The following is a 13,982-nucleotide window of genomic DNA, read 5'->3' as shown; positions in this document are numbered from 1 at the left end:
TTCTATTTTCTGGCATGGTCTAATCTTGAGAAATCAGCACTTACTCTCAAGTAATCAAATAGCCTGGACGGAAGTTGACTTCGATTTCTGTAAGTCCTAAGCTTCTGACAGAAATACACATATGCTTTCTATCATTGTTTTGTGTATACCACAATAGAAACTTTATGTACCGTGGTCCGTTACATAGTGGATTTAGATATAACACAGTATAAAATATGTCCTCCAAAATAAAATATCATTGATGAATGATTTTTGCAGTACATTTTATAAACTTGAAAAAATATAGCCTTTCTGCAGTATAATTTACTGTTGCAACCTCCTGACTCATCCACTTGCTAACGTGCTGCAATCAGAAGATGGAACATTAATTCAGCCGCTGGATCAGGGCATCATACGACCATTTAAGGCTCATTATCACAGTGAACTGCTCACTTCAGTAGTAAATTCAGATGAGAAACTGGACGTTATTAAAATCTGTAAATTTTAAGAGAGTTGCATATTCAGTAGGCCTGGCATGGCAAAGCATCGGTCCAATCACTACTAGGAATTGCTGGAACAAGTGTTCCATTGAAGAAAATGCAACAGATGAACACTGTAGTGACATAGACTTCAATATCAGTGACATCAGTCTGCATGTGATGTTCTACAGTGCAGTATTGGTCTTCAAGACATGAATCATTGAGTAGTTCTAGACAAAAAGAACCAAGTGCGAAGATCACAGGTAACAAGGATATTATTGATGCTTTTTGAAACGAAAGAAGTGAAGCAGTCGAAGAAGAGGATGGTGAAGTTGAAGAAGAATGTATAGATGATGTCCCCAGTATGTGCAAAATATTGGATAATATAAATAAAGTGATTATGTGGATGTACCACCACAGTGAACCGAACCAAACTAAGCTGTTGCTCTGGGTGAGCATAAAATAATACAAACTAAAGAAACTGAGTGAAATGACCTGCCAAAGAAAGCTGAATTACTTCTTTCAAGCAGCAAAATAATTACATAATGTAGCTTGCAAGCAGTGTTGTATATAATCATACTGTATTTGATAGTGTACTTTATATACCATACTGAATTTCATATTATTGTTTGGTCAACATTTGAGTGAAGTTTGTCAAAAATGTTCTTTAAAGTCAAATAAAGTATGTATAATATTGGATTGTTTGTCTTTCCTCACTTTCCATGTGCAGTTTGTCATTACAAAGCTCAATCTCTATATACCGTGGGAGTAACACGTCACCTGACAATCTCATTATAAGGGGCTTCTAATGTGCTTTTAGTTTTGTTTGTGACCTTATTACTCCGTCTGATTGAATTTAAAGAAGGAAAAAAGTAACAAACATCGAGATTTGTTTAAAAATCACTGTGTTTTTCTAGGAATAGTCCACTGGGGGTGATATGCCATCATTCCCATTCTACAACTGACTAACCTAGCCAGATGTAGGCGGGCCTACAGTTTGACAGTTTTCCATGTATTTATTTTTAAGCCCCACTTCTTTCTAAGGCTCCCGCTGAATACAGCTAGTCATTCATCAATTATCACCCAGTCATCATCGAACAGGAGAGAGCATAGTTTTATTATCTGCCAATGCAATTCCCACTGGGTTGCATTTACTTTTCCTCTCTTTAGTACTCCTCACAGATAAATTTTAAACGACACATTTAGAAACTCAAAAACAGTTGCTCTCATAGACTAATTTCACTCAAAAGAGTGAATGAATAATTCAACTGATATGCACAAATACAACCAAATGAGTCAGTTGTTTTCCAACAAAAGACTGAAGTGACTTTTTTCATTTGGTTGTTCCTATTATTAGTCCTGACCCAGCATTGCCTGGAAGGCAGGCACTGGAATTACCTCCTAACGAACGGTGGGCCTTGCCATGGGGCGGGGGCGGGGGTGGGGGTGGGGGTGGGGGTGGGGGGGGGGGGGTGGGGGGGTGGGGGGGGCCTCATGTGTCTCAACGCTACACACAGCGATACTGTAAGAGCAACCATATCACAGGAGTATCTGCGGAGAGGCCTCAAAAATATGATTCATAATGACAGGTGACAGCCTTTTCAGTAGTTCCAGAGACAACAGTTTGGATGACTGATTGATCTGGACCTCTAATATTAGCCAAAATGGCCTTTTTATGTTGGTATTGCAAATGGGTGAGAGCAAGGGGAAACTCCAGTCATTACATTCCCAAAAATATCTACCTCTTCTATACAACTTAATGATGATGGGATCTTCTTGGGCTAAAATTATCCTGCAGGTGAAATAGTCCCCCATTCAGATCTACAGGTGGGCACTACTCAGGAGGATGTTGTCAACTGGAAAAATGAAACTGACTTTTCCCAATTTAACCATGGAGCCCTTAATGAGATTTCTAGGTTAGAGAATTTTAAGAAACAGAAATGATTATGTTGGATTTAGATATTTTGAGGATTAAGTAGGTGCAATGCCAGGAAAAACTGGATTCCAGGATAAGGGAGTACAAGGTCATCAACACGACATCAAACAGGAACAATGAACGAGTAGGTTAAACAAGAAAGAAGGCAATAAGAATGCATTATCATAGCCAAGATAGACAGAAAGCTAACACACATCACAATAGTAAAAGTTTATATACCTACTAAATCTGCAGATGATAAAGGAATTGAAAAATGTACTATGATATAAAATAAATTATTGAGGTAATTAAGGCAGACAAAAATAAAGTTGTTACGGGAGCACTGTAATTCAACAGTAGGAAAAGGAAGAGAAGGAAAAACAGGAGTAGAACATGGACTTGGGGGATAGGTATATACTCAGGCCATAATTTAGTAGTTATAAATTGAAGGTTAAAACTGAAGAAACTGTGGAAAACTAAGAAATGAAGGCTATGGGTCTTGATACATTGAAAGAACCAGAGGTTATCGACAGCTTGAAAGGGAGAATTAAGCAACTACTGACTCAAAAGCATTCCTTGAGCCTTGGGAATTAGTTTAGTGGGTCTTAACATTTTATTGTGTACCTATAGCCACTCAATTTCACACTGACCCAAGAACCCTTCTGTTCAGCAGAAAATTGATTGCATGTACTAGGTGAGGCAGTTTGCTACAGTGTCCCTAGGATCACTCTTTTGTCACTATGCTGACTGAATTTCTTTAAGCCCCAGCACCTAACAGAACAACACTTTGTTCCGTTTCCATAAAAGGAGAATAATTTCCTGATCTTTCCTGACCATTTCCTTTCCTGATATGGACTGTAGGGCAACCAGGAAGATTACTCCTTCAATTAGTAACTTATCTATTCTATTGCCTTTATAGATGTTTGCACAGGATGTAAGATGAAACCAAAAGGGGTATCCAGAAAACAATAATGCATCCATCCAACAGTAAAGATTGAACAACAGTTCTATAGAACAAAATTTGTAGTATTGAAAATCATACTTGTCTTTTGCTAACATATATTTTCAGTGTTCACTGCCTCTGTACAATGAGTTCATTTTTCTGTCAATATGTTTACAGAAGCATGCAGGCTAACCAAAAAGAGGTCATTTGTGATAATGTTTGTTAGTAGTTTCAGTACTACTCTCCCTGTTTCCAATTAAACATCCCTAAACAAAAAGTAATAGTTGCAGTATGATCTACGTTGTTAGCAATGTCCAGAAAAATTTCTTGCCGCAAGGTGCACGCACAGAAGTAGCTGGGTGTGCCTGTGGCCTGAAGCCACTATCTGAGGTTTCTAACTCCACTAACTCCCAATACTCCTTTGTAGAATACAAATGTCCCAAGAAATCATGACAGTAAGATCTCTGTAAACCTTTCCCATGGTACACTAACTTGTCATGAGTCAAAGAGATTGGCAAGAAGAATGATCTGCCTTATACCTCTGCAAGATACACTCACAGTAGTCTCTGCCCAGATCTGATTGCTTCTGAATCTCATACTCTATTATCAGAATTGCCATTTCACATTATTATATGCTAGCAGAGCTCTCACCTCTGATCAATTTCATCAGTTAACTGTCAGTTAGTCTTTACACCTCCTGTAAAATAGTTGTTTGATAGGGTACCGTCTGACTGACTGTGCTGTCTTCTGCACATGTTAGTGAGCAGTCTGTGTATATTTGGTCCCCACAAAATGATCTGTCATGATTGTTACTTTATAATTACTAAAAACTGCACAGTGTGAATATGTGAGCTGGTTATTCTAATCTACCCTGACTGGTTCCCTTAATTGCCACCAAGATTAAATTTACGGCTTCTCCTCAGTTTTTATCTTGGGTATTACTAATCGCTTCAGCTGTATTTTGGTCCTTTTTATTATTGCATCACTACCAGTTTCATGGCATTAAAGCCATATCTTCAGGTGACATATGATTAAAACATTAGAGTGGAAGAGCTCGGAATCTTTAATCCCAACATTCGTTGTCTGTCAAATACAAAACACCACTAAAAGACAGTACGTCATGGATTAAAAACTGCCAAAATACAATATAGTGGATGGGTCCAAAACAAATCTTATCATAGTGATCGCTTCTCCAAACTATATGGAACCGCTTATAGGAGACGCACTCAGTATGTAAGAGCACATGGCCGCGCCCCTGTACGCAGTTCCGTATGGATGGAGAAGTGCCACTATGATACAATTTGCTTTGGACCCATCCACTAAATTGGATTTTGGCAGTTTTTAATTCATGACATACTGTCATTTAGCAGTGTTTTGTATCTGACAGACATCGAATGTTGGGATGAAAGATTCCGAGCTTTTCCGGTCTATGTTTTGATCGTAAGTCACCTGAAGATGTGGCTTTAACTGCGACAAAAACAGTAGTGGTACAGTAATAAAAAGGATCAAACTACAGCTGAAGCAGTTATTAATACCCAAGATGAAGACTCATGACTGTGGTTGCCCGAACTACAAGGTTGTTTGCCTCAGTTCTTAGTCCAGTCACCTTCTGCAGCTTGAAGCAATTCGATTTTCTAAAATTTCATTTTGAATTTTCAGATATTTACAATTTCTTACTTTTGTTTTATAGTATACTGATAAAAAGACTTTTATAACAGAGTAAAGAACCAAACATTCAACCATAAAATTGTTGGGAGAGTTGTCCAAGGAAACACCTAAGAACCTTTATGTATCTTCAGATCACTGCAACAACTATATATTACAGCGGTAGTCGAAGGGTGTACATCCTCCATTATTCAGATTATGCACCTGAAAGATATGACACAACAAACAATAACTAGCTACTACGGCATAAACAGACGAGCTAATTACTACATACAGTACTCGTCATATGTTACTTACGGAAGAACACTGTATTCATTCACAAAACTTATTTCATTCGACGCGTTAACGATGGAAAAATCACTACATGTATCTGCAAGGTTCACGGCAGCCTAATGACGAAAAACAACTATTTCTGATTGGTTTCTATAAGGCTCGTGCTGGACACCTTCACTCTTCCACGTTCACAACTATGATATGACGAAGAGCAACCGGGACAAGATAACTCTCCCCGCATGCATCCTATCCCGTGCCTCACTGTAAACAAGCATCACGCAGTTGGCCTCGTTTGGAATTCGCAGCACTCTTACTCAGACTTGTTTTCATGTGACAAGGCTTAAAAGTATAATACTTTACTAACTCACGGTGTTTGAGAAATTAGGTTTCCTATCTTGTTATTATCATTCCTTATTGATTTACTTACCTTATTAACCCTCCTACCCCTATCAATTGAGATGTGGAAAAATACAAATGAAAAGAATAACATCCGCTAGGTTTCTTCAAGATTCGAACCCGGGTTTTTCGATTCCCAGCCAGTGACCTTGCCCGTTGTGCTAGCCATGCTGACAGTGAAAAGCGTTTACATGAGGGTACGGAAGCGGCAGTTGTAAAAGTTTCTTTCCTCAATTTCTGGAAAAGTTTGTGTTTGCGGACCCCATATATGATGATGAAAAAGGCTCTGTTTACAATTATCTATCGATCCCTCCAATTTTGAGTCGATTGCTCGTCATAACCTTTAGGGGTGATTTTTTCAAAATTTCAGGGGTGTTGACCCAAAATATCTTAGATTCCTTCGTTTTAGGTTGTACACAAGCGACCTGCCAAATTTGAGCCGAATTGATTGGCCGTGTCTGAGGCTTTCCCCTTGTGAGACACACATCATAACTTCTTATAGTTTACAATTATCTAATGAGCTAGCTTCTTCAGTTCTTGTAACAAGCTGCATGTTAGTCCTCAACACCAATTAACAACCATCATTTTTTAGTATGGCTCATTTAGGTTTTGCATTCAAGGTACCAGGCCACCAAAGAATAACTCACAGTGCACGAGGAAGCGTACAGCAACTCAAAGGAATGTGGCATATGTTTCATGGGTACACACTGACAATAGCTTCACCTGAACAGCCATTTACATATTCAGTGGGGTTGCTAACCATGAGACTCAGTTGTTTTAAGAGAGGTTTATATCATTCCTGTAATGTCATTGGTTAATTCACAGCATTTGGACAATGTCACCTGACTGAATATTTGAAAAAGTGTAACCTTATGTTAAAATGTATCCTTTGAATGTACACATATAGATAAAAACAAGTATTGTAGATGAATATATGTCAATAAAGAGAGTGAAACAAATTTGGCAGCTCAAGGGCACTAAAAAACAGTTCACATCATATTTATTACAACAAAAAGTGTACAGCATTGTTCACAAAAGAACAAGGCAAAATTTCAGATGGCGTACTTAAAAATTGTGCCTAGTAATATAAACATAGCAGCATGACGAAGAGCAACCTAACAGACATGACTAAGTTCTAAGAGCAGTGGCTCCACTGGCTGGTAGTTGTTGACCTGAGTTAGTTCTTTACAAAAGCTCAACACATCTGTTCTTCTTTAAACTTAACTGCAGTACCTGGTCAATGAAAACATTTGTTCAGATTTATTCCTCTCTCTCTCTCTCTCTCTCTCTCTCTCTCTCTCTCTCTCTCTCTCTTTTTTTTAGGATTCTGCAGCTCTGCTATTGCATTTTATGGGCGTAGGAACATTCTCGTTCTCTCCTCAGTTAGAGTAACAAATAACTGTATTATTATTACTTTCTCTGAATTCTATCTAGTTAAATGAGATGGAGTGTGGTGCAGAAAGTCACTACTATGTGAATATGAGGTAAAATGCAGCCCCTGCATGCATTATAGTATCTATGTTTCATTCTGTACCAAGCCAAGTTTAATATTTTAAAGTAATACTACATTTGCTACATATCTTTAAAACATATTGAGTCTATTATATGCAACTACGGTAAATTTTAAAAGTTACCTATCACACTGATGCACAATATCCGATTTTCCTTTCGTAACTTTATCAAAGATGGCATTAGAAGGCAGATCCAAATTTCATCTAACAGGGTTCATCAAATGCCTGAATAGAAGTCCAGCTATAAGTTAAGAGCATCATATGCAATAAGTTCCTTGAAACTAACACTACTGAATGAATTCTGCATCTAACTAGAACAAATAATCCAATTCAAGCATAACAAACAATTGAGAGTTCAATTTGAAATGTTAACAATATTATGAAAAGGATACATTGCTACTCACTGTAAAGATGACACAGTTACAGACAAGCAAAATGTAAAGAAAATGGCCATATGGCATGAGGTGTCCTTGCTTGTATGTATGCGCGTGTGTAATCCTTTCTGAAAAAGGTTTCAATGTCTGTTAGTCTTTTCGTTGTGCCTGTCTGCAACACAAAGTGACATCTTTACAGTGAGCAGCAATCTATCCTTTTAATAATACAAATCAACCATAAATTATTTAAGAAGTAAAGGTAACTACAAACCAAGTAAAACTGGCCTTGAGTCATTGAAAGGAACATAAAAGACTGAAAACTTTGCTAACATTTGTACATACACCTTTTGTGTGTTTTAGAAAACACACACACACACACACACACACACACACACCTGTATAATTATATAGTGCTGGTTGACTACTAATTCAAATATAGAAGGAAATAAAAGTGAAATCACACACAAAAGATTTTACTATGTGCAGAAATTACATAAAGAAAGAGATTTAAATAAGAACAAAAACTATTTTTCTTGGCTTTACATTTGTGCCCAATTTACTGAAAACAGCAAGGCAGAAACAATATTTAGCGCTTTTTTCCTTGTCTCATACTGATGTGCAATGCTTGAGTGGGATATTTCTGAGGGCTTCTAAAATTAAAGAATGGGTACTGGTCTATTATATATGTATCTCTTATACAACACACAACCTTGGCTGAAATTCTTAAAGCGTCTACTTATGAGCACTGGGGTGGTTTGAATCCACTGCTAGAGTGATGGACATATAAGAATGGGATTCTGAGTGTTGTATAGTAACAAGTACAAGGCGCATCCCAATGGTAAGTTTCCCTATTTTTCTTTCTAAACAAAGACAATTTAGTTACATGATAAACTTTGTTGGCAACAGCTACAGAAATGTTTGAGCTATTTTTTGATGTATTCACCAAATTAATTGAGACTGTCATATCGTGGGATCAACTTTTGTATTCCTGTCTCATAGAAGGCTGCCACCTGTGAAGGGAACCAGCGTGTGACAGTCGTGTTCAGCTCTTTGTCATTGTCAAAACATTGGCTGGAGGACAGGAATTTCTTGAGGTGCAAGAAAGGATGGAAATTGCTGGAAGTAAGATCAGGACTGTATGCTGGACGATCAAACACTCCCACCTGGACTTCTGCAAAACAGTTGCTGTGCACCGAGATGTATGGGGATGAGCACTGCCATGGAACAGCACAACACCTGCAGTAGGCATTCCACACCACTTGTTCTGAATGGTCCGTCACAGTTTCCACATTGTTTCACAGTAACAGTGAGCATTCACTGTTTCACCTCTGAGCTGGAAGTCAATGAGCAGAATGTCCTTCCTGTCCCACAACACCGTGCACACCACATTCTGCACTGACACAGTCAGTCTGGATTTTGTCTTGACCAGAGATCCACTGTGATGCCAATGCATTGACTGCTGCTTGGTTTCCAGGGTCAAGGTAGAAGGGGTCTCATAACCCGTGATGATCCTGTCAAGGAACTCATCACCATCATTGTGATACTGCTGCAGAAGTGTCCATGCCGCTCCAAAGCATTTCGTTTTGTGCTCGAGTGTCACACCTTTTAGCACCCACCTGACACACATTTCTTGAACAGCAGGTGCTTAGCGACAATTTCGTGCAACAAGCATCGCAATATCCCTGGAAAATGGCAGCTCAACCAGTGATCATTGATGAGGAAAGGTCACCCACTGCACTCTTCATCATGGACACTTCGATGACTTTCAGAAAAAATCCTACAGCTGCAATGCACCATCTGTATGCTCATGATGTTCTGCCCATAGACATGACAGAGCTCATGATGAATTTTGATGGGCGTGTTTTGTGCATTAAGGAATCTTATCACTGCCAGGCAGTCAGCGGGAGAATGAATAAGAGATGCCATTTCAGGGCACTGTTGCCGCAGTACTGCTACCAGGCACGACCTGTTCGGCTGGCATTTGAGTGTCATGTCATAGACCTGTTGTGCATGCACAATTTTCCCGCCTAAATACATCTACTTTAAAAGAAACAACATCACAAAACTTAATTTCTGGATGCGCCTTGTATCGGTGTACTACATGATGTACAAGATTCCATTCAGCTACACCCGTCTGTTGAGAGTGCTTTGGCTTGCATACAGAAATGATTTTGTGTTAGTATGATAAAACTATCTGTACATAATAATATTGATCATGGGTGACACAAAGTCACTGGATGAAATATTACGTAAACAAATTACAGCAATAGTTTTCTGGGAGGAAGCCATGAGCAGAAAGAGTCGCCCCAGATGGAAAGTACCCTTGTATTGTCAGCTGCAAGAGGAGAGAATAGCTGGAGAGAGTGGTGTCCAGAGATAAGGACCACACTGCCACAGACGTGAATTCTTCCCCATCTGACTGAACAGAATGCATCACTCATCCACTTTTTACTTGCACACCACTCTAATATTTGTGGAATCATATAGTCCTACAACCAAAGACTGTGTGGCAAGATGAAAAAGTAAGTTTAAGTTTGAATCACAAAGAAAAATTCATTGCTGGCAAAGGAAACAGTACTTCTGGGGGAACAAAGACATTGCTGAAAAGACGATAAGACAAAGAGAATATGTCTACAGAGAGTTATATCACTTAACAGTTTGCTTACCTGGGTTTCAGTCACACCTATATTCACCAATTATTAAAGGTTTTTGTCAAAAGCGTACCCGCACCATTTACGTACTTTATGAGGAAAAAAATGGCCAAGAAGCCTAGGCTGACATATTATCTAAAATTACAGAAAACTGAGTCAGTTTTACAGTTAAGCAGAAAATTCTGTTAACTGAACATAGTAATGGAAGGAAGAATAAACACAGTCTAAGGTAAATGTCCATTCAGGATGGAATTATTCACATTTGGAGTATGAAACCAATCCCTTATTTAGAATGTCCTTGTTACTCTCTGCAAATGCTTTTTGAAGCCAACCTTCATATGTTTGAAACATTTATCAGGCACTATTTGCAATCTAGTTACAGTTAAACAGAAAGAAACTGAATCAGTCTCAACATTCTGTTAGTCACAGTGTCCTAACAGGAGCAAACAAATTTATTTTCTCATAAAATTATAAAACAGCACAAGTCTCACATGCCCCCCCCTCCCCCCAAATCTTTCTATTTACCTTCTAATGTCAGGAAATATGTTCTTCAGTATTGCCACTTTAGTGACAGGTCAGACATGAACTGCATCTACGAAATGTGTAAATTCTGTTACTTAAGAAAAAAATTAAATTTTCTTTTAACTATCCATTAATATCTCAATTCAGAACCATTCCAACTTATCACATTATTTAAAAATAGATAATGTTATCTCCAAAACTCTCCATATATCTGTGAGATATGTCACTAAGGTTGTTTTGATTATGCTGCGGAAGTTTCCCTGGGAAGCCCTTAAACTCCATACAGTTCCAATCTGTACCCTGGTGGTTTCTGTGTTTTTGGTGTCCTGAAGAAAAAAATTCATGACCTTCGATTTGCTTCAGATGAAGGGGTGCACACCTGGGTACAATCATAGTTCCGTAGGCAAATGCAAATGTTCTTCCCATGAAGGCACTGACAGCCTCATCTCTCAGTGGGATAAATGTATTATCAGTTATGGAAATTATTTTTGATGTAATAAACGGTTTACTTACTTTTTCCCATTTGAATTCCCCTTATTGACTGGCAAATTCTACGAATTATTAAGGAAATGAAGAAAATCGACAAGTGAAACCAAACAAAGTGCTACAGACACGCAGAAGAAACGTAAATAGCAACAGAAGGAAAATAAATCTCCAATAACAAGAAATACGTTTGCTTATCTCTGTCTCCAGCATGGCACTTTAATGTGCAAAAACAGCTGTGAGGACGAAACAACTGGTGCAGTGAAGAGATACAAATCAATGAGATGATAACTATTACCGTCAAACAGTGTTTTCTGTACACTTTACCCTGTATTTTGTAAAGAAAGAAGACTGAATTGCCTTTATTCTGTCCAAGACACCTTCATTTACTACTTGGTTTTATTTAAACTGAAACTAAAAATGTATTTCGGAGAGACTTTGCGACAAATGTTATTGGCCAGGAGAGAGAGTTAATGGAGTGTTAAGTAGACAATATCATGATAATGAAAATACAGGCAACACAGCACCTATAAGAATGCGCCATCACTGGGGCTGAAACTAAGAAACAGAGAATTTTCATCATTAAAACTTATGGCAACCTTTTAGTACCATTAGCAGAATTCGTCAGTCTTACATAACTGGAGCATTTATTTATCATTGCAAACTGGAAGAGTATGGAAGGAATCTGGAATGCAATATACAATAAGAATATCAGGACCATCAACCTCCAATTCATATGGATTCATTACCTAATCTTATAAAAAAATCAGCATTAATTCTTTGCAATGTGTTACTCTTCACAATCTGTTAATTACATGGCACATTAATTTTGTATGGTCTTGTTCTAGACCCATGGAAATGAGTACTAGTATTGTTTCTCATAAAATAATTTCCCCTTATCCTGACTTTCCGTCCACAACTGTGGGCATGAATAGTACATATGAAAATTCATTTATTTTCCAAATTTTGAGGGCACAAGTGACTACATTATACCTGCTAAAAATAGTTTTTATTATATTTTTACATAGCGATAAAGAATAACTCAACACATAAATGTGTTAATATCAACAAAGGTCTCTGACCAGCTGTAGATTGTCAACAGCATGATGAGAACGAACTGCAGCACCCTTAACTAATGGAAGCCATGCAAGAAAATTTGGTATGCTCATTTTTTTCCATAGTAAAGATTGTGATTTTATTGTTCTTCCTCCTTATAACTGTACAAATTCCTGAAGTCTCTTCATAAGCTTTATATGTACCTTTATTAGCGCATATGCAACTTAAATTTAAGAAAACACTGATATATGGAGATATAAAGAAGTGGTGTAACACTCATGCTCACCGTCATGTCTTAGATATATGGACAGTTTTAAAGCTCATTCATCTATTTTTAAATAATGTGATAAGCTGATGCATTTCTGAATTGAAATACTAATAGATAGCTAAAAGAAAATTTACATTACTCTGCAGTAATAAATTTATACAGCTGGTCATACTGTACCTTGTAGGTATAATCTGATTCTCATACCCATGATGATGCACCTTTCACAAAAGTGATGACACTGATAAACATACCTTCTAACAGAGGAATGTAAATGGGAGGGCGTAGCTAGGCTTTATATTCTCTAGTTTTCTGAGAAAATAAATGAGTTTGGATCTGTTAGAACAGTCTGTGACTAACAGAATATTAAATGACTGATTGAATTTCTTTCTGTTTAAATGTTGCTACTGATTGTTGAGACTCTCTCAGAAATTGACCGAAATAATCACAATCATTATTAGAATATAGCTACTTGTATTATATACAAGTAGAAAGAGCAAATGTAGGCAGTCCTTAATAATTATGTTTCACTTGGCTGTCAAAGCTACATACATATCTCAGTCCATTTTGCTATGCTTTTGCTACTTTCATTATTTTGGCAAAAATTCTTCTATGACAACTACTGACACAAAAACTTTATTAAATGAGTAACCGCTCTGCTGGCGGGTGGACATCTCGATGGCCAAAATAATGAAGGTAACCCAAAGAGTTAGATCCTTCAGACCGATTTTTATTTTCGGATACAATCACAATTATGTTTCCAGGCTACTGGTTTTGACCATCTCAAATGACCATCCATGTCCTCCACTGCAGGACTATGCTTTCTCACTCAATGCATTGCCCTTTGCTGCACATGGATTTGAGGACAGTCATTTGAAGCCACTTATTTGGAAACATAATTGTGTTTGTATAAGAAAATAAAAATAGTTTTTAACAACAGCAATAATGGTCACCTCCAGTTGAAAAGGAATATCCTACTTTTTAAAAGTTAATAAATTGTGTTTCCTTTTCATGGATTTTTAGATTTGCATGTTTAGTATGGTGCACTAAGCCATTTGCCAATACAAGAGTACAGACCTGCACGGGGGGGGGGGGGGGGGGGGGGGCATGCACAAAGACAGCCGTGCACGAGATTTTCTGACAGAAAACAAGGCATTGTTCCCAAGCTGGGATTAGCTTAGAGCCACTGTGCAAGTGTCACAGCATCCAAAATAGATGGCGGCAGTCCTTAGTCTCAATGACTGGCAGACTTCGAGACTATGAAAAATCCACATCTACAGGATGGGAGGAGATAAACTGGTGGTTTGGCATGATGACTGGGAAAACCGGCGAGTTATAAGCATTCGCGTGGGATATAGGTGGGGTAACCAGCACAGCTGAACTGAATGGCCAACACAGACATTAAGTAAACCTAATTTAAATAAAAATTGATCCAATATTTACTGAAAAGAAAATAACATTGTTAATAAG

The 13,982-nt window shown here is 37.8% G+C and overlaps 1 protein-coding gene across 1 annotated transcript in view; it reads right to left on the bottom strand.

Annotated features, from left to right (window-relative positions):
• LOC126259618 (copine-8-like) overlaps positions 1 to 13,982 on the bottom strand; it is a 174,476-nt gene that overhangs the window by 63,040 nt on the left and 97,454 nt on the right. The gene's annotated exons all lie outside the window — the stretch shown is intronic.

The sequence above is a fragment of the Schistocerca nitens genome, chromosome 5 (genome assembly GCF_023898315.1).
Source record: "Schistocerca nitens isolate TAMUIC-IGC-003100 chromosome 5, iqSchNite1.1, whole genome shotgun sequence".
NCBI classification, from domain to species: domain Eukaryota; kingdom Metazoa; phylum Arthropoda; class Insecta; order Orthoptera; family Acrididae; genus Schistocerca; species Schistocerca nitens.
The sequence above is the reverse complement of the archived record's forward strand: the minus strand, read 5'-3'. Positions and strand labels throughout refer to the sequence as shown.